The sequence below is a fragment of the Haemorhous mexicanus genome, chromosome 9 (genome assembly GCF_027477595.1).
Source record: "Haemorhous mexicanus isolate bHaeMex1 chromosome 9, bHaeMex1.pri, whole genome shotgun sequence".
Taxonomy (NCBI): Eukaryota; Metazoa; Chordata; class Aves; order Passeriformes; family Fringillidae; genus Haemorhous; species Haemorhous mexicanus.
Genome location: NC_082349.1, coordinates 28,687,468 through 28,700,859, shown reverse-complemented (window position 1 = coordinate 28,700,859; position 13,392 = coordinate 28,687,468).

The following is a 13,392-nucleotide window of genomic DNA, read 5'->3' as shown; positions in this document are numbered from 1 at the left end:
TCCCATTTCTGCCAAGCCACCACCCAAGTTCTGGTGTCTCTTGGTGTCCCCACATCAAATCCAGCTTCTGTGTGACTGAAGGCCAAATATTACCTTGGTTGGATGAATGTGAGCCTCAAGCCCTGGCTGTGGCCTCCAAACCCCACTGCAACCCCTAAAATGTAGAAAAACAATTGAGCAGCAATCCCAGCCATGCAGCTCCAGCAACCATCACAGCTCAAGCTGTTCCTGCTCCAAAGGCAATTCAGACATTGGAAATGTCCTTTCCTTCCTAACTGGAAGAGAGAGCCATCATTTTGAAACATGCAGCTGAGTGGATGTGCTGAAATGCTTTGTTTCAGAAGTACTGAAATGATCTCAGGTATTTTTAGCTTGATTTTCTTGTTTGGATGTTTATGTAAGCTAGTCTGAGCTGACATGTCATGTGAGGTGACAGGGTGATACACTCTGTGGTATTGAAATAGTTGAAGTGAAACATCAGTTTCCTACAGAACACACTAATAAAATCAGCACATTCCCTGTCCCTAAAGTTAGTGAAACAAGTCAGCAATTTCCAGAGGAAACTGGTTTCAAGAGGTACAGCCCTGCCAAGAGGCATTTCCCCAAGCTCTCCTTGTCCGGACTCTCCCACCCACTCAGGCAGCTCTAGGATGGGAGCTCGTGGACAGGCAAGAAGAGGCAGCTGACCCCTCCAGAGCACTCTGACCAGCTCAGAGCAGGACTGGACTGAAATCAGAGCCTCCCCTCTGTGCAGTGATGGTGCATCCTTGTTACAACCAGCTCAGCATCTTCATTGTGATGTCCAGCTGGGGCTGCCAAAAACAAGGCAGGGGCTTGGAAAAACCAAACACCCTCTGGAAATCAGTCATGGAACCAGCACACTGCATTCAAGGGACACCTCAGCACTGCCTAATGCCAGCTGGAAAAAGCTTTGCCAGTTAGTCCACCAGGAGCCCTGAGGACTTTTGTGCCATTCCCTTGGTTTTTTCCAGGCTCCCCAGGGTGTTTACAATGGCATATCAGAGTGGGCCTGTCCAGAGGATCTTCACTCTCTTGTGTGATTAAAACCAGTTGTGCTGCATCCCATCCTTCTCTTCCTTTGATGCTTCTCCCAACTTGCAAAAGAAAATCCTGCCTCCACTTGCCAAGAAAGATTTGTTTTCTGTGGACATCACCACATCTCACTGAAGAAAAACAGATTATCTTTGATTTTAAGAGGAAGTAATTCTGTTTGTCTGAGAGCAATGACAACACTCTGCATTTCCAACATGCAGGTTTATTCCTGTCTTTTCCATATGATGGCAAATGGGCACCCCCAGGCTGCTGTACCAAACCCTGCTTAACCCAACCTGGAATGTTCTCCAAAGAGAGGGCTCAGGCTGAACATTATGCTCAGGAATATCAGCAGCTTCTGTTCCTTTCAAAGCCTTGAAACAGCAACCCAGTGTATGCCTGCAGCAAAAATAAAAGCACAAAGTTGGTGAAAAGTCTCTCCTCCCTGTATCTCTCTCCAAAGAAATGCTGAATTTGCAGGCATTTCAACCTGTTGTGGTGCCTTCAGGGACTGAGGTTTTTAGAGGCATCTCCATTTAACTGTGCCTCTTCACAGTGACTTGCACATTGTGCCTGATTGCTTCTCTCTCCCTCATCAAGTGAAAATTCCCAGATCTAGGTTCTAACCCTTTGTTTGGGTTATTCCCTCGGTGTGCACACACACATGGTAACTACAGTTTCACCCATGCACACAGCTCCGTGTAGAATAAATGCAGTCTGAGCTGGCCAAGGTGACCTGGGGTCCTGGCTGTGAGTGTGGCTTGCCAGCTTTTCACGAGGCATCTGTGTGATCTGCACCCCCAGCCACCCAAAGAATTCCCTGTTTGCCAAGGGAACCGTGGCTGGATCAGCACTGGATGTCATCTGCTCAACCTGGCCCCATCCCAGGACCCCATGGCAAATCCCCATGGTGACATCTGACATGCCTGGCTCATAAAACCCACTCAGATCTGTCCCAGCCTCTCTGAATTAATGCTGCTTAATGTGTCTTCAGCCTCTCAGTCATGTGAGGATTTTGTAATGTGGGACACAGCATCAGCTGAAGTGACCCAAGCACCTTCTGGCTGCCTTCTCCACGGCTGCACATGTCCACAGGGCACACCAGCTGCTTCTCACCTGATTTGGACACCTAAGAGAAACTCATCTGGGGTTAAGGCAATGTCAACACCTCCCACAATTGTCACTGGGGAGAGGTCAGCTCCTCCCCAAGGTTATCCCCAACACACAGCAGTAGAAGAAGCCATGGGAGCTGTCTTAGGTCCAGACAAGGAATCCTTGGTGCCCAAGAGAGGTGGGTGAGTTTCAGCTCCAGTGTGTGGAAATCCATGGACCCCACTGTGAGACTTCAGTGCATTGAAATCTGTTCTTTCTCCCACAGATGCAAACTTGGATCTGCAGCCCCAGCTGTAAAAATCTTACAACTCTGAGAGTCTCTCTAGAGGTGTGCAGTAAAGGTTCTTGGAAATGGCTCCATCTTGGACCTTTTGGCATTTTTCTTTCAGAAGGTATAGGCACAGAAACTCCTGAAAACTCAGTGGAGTGCAAATCACAGTGATATTTGGCTGGTACCTCCCTCAGATAGACAGGATGAGTTTCCCTGAGAGGTGCTTTTTGCACTCTGGATTGATCAGTTTACCAATGAACCAGGGCTGACCTTCTGTTGGGTCTTATTAAATAACACTCTAGTTTTATTTATGGATCAGTATGTGAGTGCACTGCTAAATAAACAAGTGACTTCTCCTAAAATTGGGGTACCATTGGCAAACTCTTAAAAATCCAACCTGTAAAATAAACAGGCTCCAGGAGTTACCTCTTACTCCTGCCACTGCAGGAACTTCAAGGTAACAAGAAGTCAATAAACCCCCATCAACAAAATCCCCACTGGGATCCAGGCAACTGAGACTCTGAAGCAGCACTCATCAAGAGAAACAAAGTGATCCAGTAAAACATTAGAGTTCCCAAAGGAACCATATTTGCCTTGATTTGAGGCAAACCTGACTGCCCACCAAGGGCAAGGAGGTTCCTGTTGGATGGTGTCTGTCTCTGCTTCCTGATGTGCTCCCTGCCTGTGTTTCAGCCCTAAATGTCTGCATGCCAGGGCACAGGGACCCTGAGCAATGGGAGCTTTCTCACCCAAAACCATCTCACTGCCAGGTAGAGAAGCTGAGAAGCCTCAGAAAAGAAATGTAAACAATAATTACCTGATTGCTAGGAATGTGGTCTGGAGGTAATTTACCAACAGGTGCATCTTTGATTGGTTCCATGTGAATTGATTTTAATTAATGACCAATCCCAGCCAGCTGTGTTGGACTCTGAGGTGTCAGTCAGGAGCTTTCATTACATTCCTTCCTAAGCTTCTGATGTCTCCTTTCTCTTTCTTTAGTATAGTTTTAGTATAGCATATAACATAACATAACATAACATAACATAACATAACATAACATAACATAACATAACATAACATAACATAACATAACATAACATAACATAATATATCAGCCTTCTGAAAACATGAAATCAAACTCTCATCTCTTCCCTCGTCCTGGGGACCTCACAACACAACACATGTACCAGACAGAAAGAATTTAGGAACCAGGGCACTACTTTCCACCACTGCCTTCTCAGGCACACAGATCCATTTTACAGCCAGGCCTTTAGCATTTCAGCATTAGAGCAGGTTGTAATAATTAGGACTTTTTCCACCCCACTGTCAGGTAGGGAAGGACTAATTAGCTCCATTGCATGTTTGGGAAGCCCAGAAAGCAGAGTACATTCTTCTTGTGTTAATTAAGCTGTTCAGTCCAATGGTTAATTACAGCTGCCTAATGTGGGATTCACATTCTCTGAACCTGAGAGAGGCAGAGAAGAGAATGATCAAAACAATTCTTATCTCATTTGCTGCTCCTCTTGTTCGGTGAACATGTGGGATGTGTTGGAAGATTATTTACCTGAAGGAATTTGTTAATTGGATTCTGGTGTGAGTGTTTTGTTTTCTTGACCAATCTCTGCAAGCTGTGTCCTGATGGTTGGTCAGGAGACAGTCACCAGATTTTGAGTTAAGTGCTTGTGCAGTTTCAGTTTAGATGTAGTGTAATACAGAATAGTATAATAAAGTAATTAATTAGCCTTCTGATACAGAGTCAGATACATCATTCTTCCCACACATTGGGAGCACCTGCCAACAGTACAGCTTAACAAGGCCAGCTCCTCTGCAAGGCTTTTCAGTGCTCTTGGACAAATCTGACATTGGGAATATCCTGTCTTTCCCTGCTGATCAGTGGCTTGGTCTTCAAATGCAAGATGGGCTGAATCTCATCTTGAGGGAAGAGGGGCCTTAGAGATGTGTATGAGTTAGGGCAGGGAACAAACCCAGCTCTCCTTAGTCACAGCCATTTTCTCTCTGATTTGTGTAAACCAAGGGGATTTGGGGTTCCAATATGGTAAACAAGGATTTAACTACTTCCTCCCTCCTCCCAAATAACTTTCCCTGAAATTAACGTGGCAAACAGAACCCCTGCTCTCAAAAAACCCTTTTTGTTTTTGTAACTGATCCTCTGCTGGAAAACAAGCAACTCGCATTTCTGCTAAAAAAGCAACACAAGGGAACCTCTTAATAATATTACAAGCAGTCTTATGCCCTGCTCCCCTGGGTGACAGAAGAGTGAATACCCACCCATGGATGGGTTTGCAATCCTGTGGTATAAAGAGCTCTGGGGCAGCTGGCAGCAGAAGACAAAGATCAAGACAAGATGGAGAGAGTCATAGATGTGAAAAACAGGGCTGTGCTACTCCTTTTACCTGGAAAATAGTGAGAAACCTCCTGTCTATCACATAGCCTAGGAATATGTTTTGGAGCTGTGCCTTCTAAATGTCTTTACTTAAGGCTGGGCCTGAAAGCACAAAGTGGCTTACAGTGATTTCTTGCATTGATCTCAAAGGTGCAGTGCAGAGAGAAGCAAAAGGAATCCCTTGTGTGGAAGGGAAAATGATGGCCCAGAGCATCAGATCACTGAGCAGACAAGGTGGGAATCCCTCAATCCTGCCTCCAGACAAAGCTGCTCCTTCCTGGTGTTAGGGGGTAAGTTTTTCACAGGCTAGGGCTGGGTTTTCTTTGACACAGGTTTCCTTCCCAAAGGAGCAGAAATGAGAGGCACAGCAGCAAGGAGAGTGTCTTGGTATGGTGGGACAGGAGCTCCAGCCAGGACAGCTGAGGTGAAAATCCTGCACAAATCCATATGAGACACCCCTGCAGCTCAAGACATCCACCAGCTAATCCTCCCTTTGGCAATCTCCCCACTTCCATCCAAGGAGTTTGGGTTACAGCTCCTGCTGTCTTAATGAGTGTGACTCCGAGGAGGATGGCTTCTCCAGGACAAAAATAGAGCACTTTGCACTGCCTTGGTCACCTTGCCTCTGAAGAGACCCAGGCACTTCACAAACTGCTCAAAGCTTGCTCCACAAGCCTCAGGAGGGAGGTGAGTCCTCACCCAGGGAGCTGTGCACACAGAGCTGGGATGAGGGAAGCCAAGTGCCTGCCTCATGCTTCAAAATAATTCTGACCTGAGCTGGGCACAGAATGGGCATCTCCCACCATGCAGGTTTTTAAGCAGTTTGTGAGGCCAAGGCCCTGGCCCTGGCTGTTCACTGTCACACAGACCTAGCAGTGTTCTCTGTTTGGCAGATGGAAGGTGTTAACTCATGTTTCCTGGCCACACTTCAATTTGGCTGGCTATATTTTTGCTTTCTGATATTCCTGACACACCCAACCAACCAGTTTTGACCATTTGCTGATTGCCTCCATCACTTGTTCCTGTTGGTCGTGGTGATGCCTTGTGCAGGCTGACCTAGAACAGAGACTGGACAGAGTTAAAGAATAAAGCAGGGTTTTATTAAAAGGATCTCCTCAATGGATCCACCCTGGGCAGCACAAGAGCCCAGCCAGGGCTCCACCCAAGAGGGACCAAAATGGTCCCAAAATGGACAACAGGTCACGGGGTCTCTCACTTTTATAAGTTCTGCTCCATTTGCATATTGGAGTTAATTGTCTAATTACAGCTTCAGCCCATGAAGTCCCATCCTTGTTTTTCTCTCTTCAGCCCACGCTGTTTGTGCTCTTGGGCTGAGATTTGGATCATTTGTCCTTGGTGCCCAGCTGGAGCAGGAATTGTTTTGTGTCCCCACTGTGTGAAGAGAGCTTGCTATCCCTCAATATGAAGCCCAGACCCACACACTAAGGCAGAACAGAATCTGAAAAATATAAAAGCTCAAACCTGAGGCATCAGTGGAGTGGCTCCTCTTTCAGCCTGGAGCTTACTGCACTGTGCTGCAGAAATGATCTCAGGTTCTAAGCTCACCTACAGCGACATTCCCTGTTCTGGAGAGGCGATTTTGGGTTCCCCCCACTCCCTCCCAACCCTTGGAAGCACAGCTGTCACAAGAAGGACAGAAGGTGGAATGGGGTGCTCTCATGTGCTGTTGCAAAGCTGATGTGCTTCAAGAAGGCTTTCTAGTTTCTCATTCCTTTTTTTCCCCTGTAACTATTGGAACAAACTGATCGTGCCCCTCTAATCAAAGAAATGTGAGGTTAGCAAGAGGCTCCAAATACATTTCCTGGCAACAAGACAAAAGTAAGTCTACTGAGAAGTTTATGCAGAGGGAACATTTCTTGTATATACAGTTGTGTCTTGTTCTCAGATGCCCATTCCAAAGCAATTACTGCATGGGAGATGCAAACTGGCTGGAAGAACCTGCTCAGTCTGGGTCTGCAATGGAGCCTGTGAGGAGCTCAGCTTCCTGGGGTGGCAGGAGGTAAGTGTGTGTGAGGAAGGGAGGCTGGCACGTGTTTATTTGGGAGGGTAACCTTTCTGGGCTGGGAGCCTACTTTTCAGTTTATTTGGGGGTCTGGGAAAATGTGTCACATCACATTCTTCAGCTCCCATTTGCACTGAGGTGGTTACATCACCCCAGAGCCTGAGGTAGCTCACAGGGATGCAGCTGTACAGAGTGCAGCCTGGCCCTCTCATGATGGCAGCAGTGCCATTTGTCCCTAAGACTGAGATATACAGGAGAGGTAGAAGTCTGCTTCCAGCCAGAGAAATGCAGACCCAAGGCCAGCTCTGAGCTTTGAGTTTGCTCATGGTTGGTATTTTCCACGTGTGCTCTTACCCCTCACATCAGATCCAGAGACACGTTGTGGCCTCAAGGTTCCTGCAAGCACAAGGGCTTGCAGGAACATTTCTGGGTCACTTCTGGGTTCCTGGAAGAACTACCCAGCACCAGCACCAAGGCTTCCCAAAAGGCAACTCCAGTGGTCTGAGATGCATTTTCATGGTCTGGAGTTGCAGGGCATCTTGGCTTCTTTACAACAGTGTATTTTACAAAACAAGAGTGAAGGTTCAAGGTCCACAGCAGTTGGGGAAAAAACCAGCCACAGGGTTGTGGGAAAAGTGCTGAGGGCTGAGGAGAGTGGAAAGGGAGAGCTCCAGAGTTCCATGGCAGAGAATCAGTGGCTGTCCCATCACACACTCCCTTTTTAGTGCCATCCCATATGCAGAACTGAACACAGAGCACTTTGTGTTCCTGGGTCACAAGCCCTTGCTTTGGCAACATCAGCCTCAGAGTTCAAAGGGACATCAGGGGATTTACTCATGGAGTCCCACAGCACCTCTGAGAGGTGTCCAAGTATTTCACCTCCCTTTTTCTCACAGCTGATGACCTCTTTTTCTGGTGTTAAGGCTGTGCAGGGAATCACCTTTCACAGCAAAGAGTGCAGCAGTGTCAGAGCCCAGCTGTGTGATGCTCAGCTCACTGTGTTCTCCTCCAGATCCTCTGCTTCCTCTGCAGAATGCTACATCTGCTTCTGTGCCCCATGTCTCGTGCTTCTGGTCTATCTCAACACCAAAATCTTAACTGCTGTTTAAAGCTGGCATAGCTGGTTTTGATACCTGCAAGCTCTTGCAAGCAGGGATTCTGTCCCCAAAAGCTGAACCATTCCTCTTGCCATGCAGAGCAGCCATACTTCCACAGAGTTAATAAATCCATGCAAGCTCTTTAAAAGAAATCAGGAGGGTTTTTTAGACATTTTTAAGCTTTTTTTTTTTTTTCCATGCAGCCTCCTTGGTAACCAGTTAAAACAAATTCCTCCAGACTGTAAACTAGAGATAATGGAGTGGGCCTTTAATCTCCATCCGCTACAGATCAAGTTACCTCTTAGAAATTACTTATCCTGGCCAAGCAAATGAATTGGAATTGATGTTCTTAATTGTTTTCTAAATTGCTGTTCCCCACTCCCTTCCTCCCCTTCTCTGCACACAGCTGTTTTGCATCAGTCTAGTCTAATGGGTACTGTCACTCACACGAGGGGGTGAAGTCATGTGGTCATAAAAGAGAAAGATTGGGGGAAGAGAGGGAAATACCACCCAGAGCATTATCTGGCTGTGACACACACAAACTGAATAGAAATAATTCCTCCTAGGGGGCTAGTCCCAACAATGGACACAGTGCTGTCTTGGGCTAGAAAAATGTGAAGACTCACTGCGTTCTCTGATACTCGTTTCTCTCTCACAGAGAAGGAAGATGATTAAAGTCCTAGTTTGGGACACAGGAAACCTGAGCTGAAACTGCTGACTCTGCAGCAACCTCCTCTGTCTGTTTTTGTGCAAGTTGCTTTGTTTATGCCTTAGTGGCTGCAATTGTAATGCATAAATAATACAGTTCCCTCCTCCCCGGGGCAACAATGGTCTTTCATTAGCTGCAGCTTACAAAACAGCTTAACCTGCCCACCCTCTCCACAAAGTGCTCCAGTACTCCTTGTGCTTACACATATCAGTCTCCAGCCCACTCAGAACTTGCATTGCAAAGCCTTTGGGCTCTGGGAGCATCAGGCCAGGACTTAACACCAGAATCCCATTCCTCTGGATCCCCTGAAGTGGGCACAGCTCTCAAGTCTAAAGCAGGACCCATCCCCTGAAGACCTTTTGCTCCTGTAAAATTCATTCTTGCATGTGAAATGCCTGCAAACTATTCCACCAACTTCCCTGTCCTTCCAGTACATTCCCTCCCAACCTATAAATGAGCAACAATTCCAGTTTTACTGCCAGCAGTTTTCCAGAACCCAACTGTTCCCTTTTAGACCATCTAATCCTATGGACTAGCAAATGTTTGCATGGACTGGCAACTCTCTGCTCATCAGTCCATTAGGAGTAGAAACCAAAAGAAAGGTGGTTGTCCTCTTAATGTGTCCCAGAAGGCGACAAACAACAGTCTAACACTCTTGTTCTAATGTCAGATCAGTTTTCTGAGGGAGGTCAGACATTCAGAGAATTTGCTGCCCACACAAAGTCCTGAGGTGCCTGCTGGAAAAGCAGCAGACTCTTGGATACCTGCTTGTAATACCTGAGAGCACTGTGTGGGATAAATCTGAGACAAAATGGCAGGGAAGAAGGAGTTTTATACAGGATGAGTTAAAAAACATGCTAACTGCTGCTAATGGTGAGGAAACCTGACTATTGTAAGGGTGAGGTTTCTTCCCCTCCTTTTCAGTAAGGAAAACAAGGATTTCTGAGCTGGTCACAGTGCTGGGAGAGAATGAAATGTGCAGGTGCTGGGTGTTGTGAGTGAGATTTTCACAAGACTGACTATGAGTTAGGAGCACAGCTTCCAAGTTGTGTGGATCAGGTACACCTGATTGTCTGAACGTGGGATTCATTCAGCTGCCCAGTGGTTTAAGTGCCCCGTTCAAAGCTAGGAGGAACAGCAGACAAAATGTGTTCAGAGCAATGCTCAGGAAGGAACTCTGACCTTCCCATCACAGCCTCCCATTATCACAGGAGGGTTTGTGTAGATGTTGGAGCTATCAGCTGAGCTCCTGTACTTTTTGCTTCTTATCACATTAGCACTAAGGAAAAATCTTCAATCAGCATTTTGCTGGAGAGGTGCCAGGAGGAAGGGAACCTGGCGTGCTTTGTCTGTAGCAGAGTGTGCTAAGGGGAGAAAAAACTCATTTATGTCCACGGAGCAAACAGCTGTGAGCCTGAGATGGTGCTGCCCTTGCTGACATTGGGTACTTGCTGACTCCTTGAATAGCTCCATTCAAGTCTGTAACTGCTCTTGCAGTGAGGTTCTGCTCAGTGTTAATGGAGATGTCAGGATCTGGCCCATGGGGAATTCATGCATTGAGCAAGAAGGAGCTCTTTTATAACCTCTTTCCTAGAACATGTTTGGAGGCCTACATTTGCAGCTGGTTCCTATCTCAAAACCAGGTCAAACCAAGCTCCCCCTCACCAGAAGATGCAAGCGTGCCCAGACTTTTGGAAGTTCAGCTCCAGATCCAAACGTAGGCCTGATCCAAAGCTGATAGACTCCCACTGACCTAAACAGACACTTGGCCCCAGTCCCCATGACTTTGCTCTGCTGCCACAAAGCAAAACACCACACACCAACACTACTGGCATGTCTGGCCCCATGTCTGTAGGAATATGATCCCTTTTCTCTTTTTTCTCCCCCCTTGCTTCTTTTTTTTTTTTTTTTTTTTTTAATTTGCTAGGGAAGGGTTTAGTCTCAGGGAGGCATAAACTCCCTTCTTTTCCATCCCTGACTGAGTATCAAACTCCTCCGCTGAGATTTCTCCATGGAGACATTGGGTTTTCCTGGCAGGCAGGGTTGCAAACTGCTCAGAGGAATGTCTGCAGCTCTGCAGCTCGAGAGGAGCCAGCAGGCTGGGCATCCCAGCCAAGGGAAATACTGCTGTCGTCCCAAGAACACTTTCATGGAGCCTGAGGTGCACACTGGATTAGAGGCAGCTAAGCTGGGCTCCTGTGTTTTTTTTTTCTTGGTTTCCTCTTTCCCCTCAAAAACCTACAGCACGGGGAAGAGAAGTGCCCAGATGAGAAATCTGGGGATCCTGGTGGATGTTGAAAAATGTGGTTTGCTAATGAATCTTTTTCCTTCTGGTGCTTCTGGCTTGTTCTGTGCATACACACACACAAACACACACACAGAGAATAGCTTGGCAAGCTTGTGTTTTCATGGCACAACACCAGGAAATGGGAGTTCCCCTCCCAACAGAGAAGATCAGGGCAATGAGGCAAAGGTGGGGAATCAGACCCAGCCTGAGTCTCAGTGGAGCTCTGGCCTGGACAACTCTTACACAAATAATCTCCAGGAGCTCTGAACCCATGTTTCATTGTAGACACAGACAGTGCTGTAGAAAAAACAGACTGAAATTGCTTCTTTTTCATGGCATCTGTAGTGTAAAAACGGTTTTCGTCCAAGACATTTGTGGTCGGAAAATCCTGACACCTCATAAATTATCTTAGAGGCGCAACAAAGCTTCAAAAAGATGAAGCTTTGTGCTGAGGTCAGCAGGAATTTTTTTTTTTTTTTCTTTTTTTTTTTTTTGCATCTTCTGGAGTGGAGGAGCATTTTCAGTCTCAGGAAAACCACCACAAAAAGAGGCAGCAAGAAGGGAGAATATTTCTTGGCACAAGAGCCTCAGTGCTCAGGGGAGCGAGGCGTCTTCTGCTATTTATTTTTGGCCACCTCTGTGTTCACACATCATCAGAACATGATCCAAGAGACCACGGGCACCCGACTGCGAGGTGGCTGCTGCAGCTGGGTGACACTTCCAGGTCCACCCAAACATCCAGGTTAATTACCCTGCACAGGCTGAGCAGCTCCTGACAGCACTTTATAGGTGAGGTGGCTGTGGGACAGGGCTGAAGTACTGCAAAACCACAGCCAGCTTCAGTGAGAGCCTGCAAAGAGCATGGGACAGCTTTGTGAGGAGTGGTTTATGGTCTCTATCAGCTCTTACCCACAAGCAGCCAGCAGGCATTTTTTAAAGCTGCTTTCCTATTCCTCCTGACAACAAATGCAACCCTGCCCCTGGAGCTCTGCTGCTCTGCTGTGTGAGGCTGAACAGGCTGCTGCATCCCTCACACCTCCCCAGATTAGAGCTAGTCTGGAGGAGGACCACTGCCTAGCAGCTCCCCTTGCTTTCTGCTTGGATATTTCTTTTTTGTTACACGGAGGAGAGTTTCCTTTGACCAGACAAGAACCAGGTGGAGAAAGACGACCCTGAGGGCAATGTCACACACGGCCTTTGGTGACACAAGAACCTCTGCAGCTTAGTTACCACATGTGGAGATAGGGTGGCACCCAGCTGTCCTCTGTGGGGGTACCAATCAGTACTGTTGGTTTTTCTGGGTCTGGGTTGAAGGCACTTGAGACAGTTAATTCATGTTCAGACTCAGGTGTTTATTATTTCTTACCAGTAAAACAGTCTCACTGCTGTGAGTTCTGCAGCTTTTCATTAGAAGGCACAAAATGGCCAACAGTCTCTTGTTCCAAAGTTTTTAAGACTAAACCATCCAATTAAGAGCTGGCACCTGGATTATTTTCCCTTTTAACCTAAGAACTGATCCCAAAGAGCCCCAGTGGGGACTTTTCTGCCCAATAACAAAATGCCACCCAAACCCATGGAGAAGGAGGAAGAAGCAGCATGAAGAAGAAACCCAGGATGACACCCTGTTCCCTCCATCTTGCTTCCATCCACAACACACTAAAAATCCCAAACCCTCAATTTCTCACCCAGTGACACACCCACACTGCTCTCTATAATCTATTTCACATTTTTGTGGGTTCCAGTCTATGAAACTTTCTCCATGGATGAGGGTCAAAGTCGGTGCTCCCCTGGGGGTCAGGGCACCCCAGAGCAGACACAGAAATATTCCCAGTGCCCTGGGTTCCCACAGTCCTCTGCAGTACATTAAACTCCAAGTTGCTCTAACAGAGGAGAACTGAGGTGGTGTTTGAGAGGAGAACAGAAACTTGACATCCAGGATGGCCTGTGCCTCCTCTGCTGTGGTGGGTGGCAGGAAGGACCTAGCCAAAGCCAGGGAGTTGAGGAAAGAAGAGGGGTTTTTTTGCAAGGGGGAAAGTGGAAGAGATGTTTCTGAGAAGGCAGAGTCATTATTTCAGGTCATTATTTGTCCCCTTTCCTGAGTAGTCACCAAAATGGCTCCAGTGGATCTCCAGCACTGCTTCTCTGCATCTTATTTTGGAGAGTGAAGTTACAAGGTAAGATATGAACTGCTCTCCGTTTCTGTGGGTGGACCAAAGTTCCAGATTTAAAACTTCTCTCCATCTGTTCAGCTCTCTGAGTCCCTTGCAAGATCTGACCTCCCTGCCCACTTAGTAAATCAACGGTTCCTAAGGCATGTAGAACTGATTTTATGGCAGCAAGATGCATTTCACTAGATTTATGTTATTAAACTGAAGCGGGGGGAAGCCTCCTTTTATTTGGGGCAGTCCTTGAGTTTTACAGGCTTGTTTGAGTAA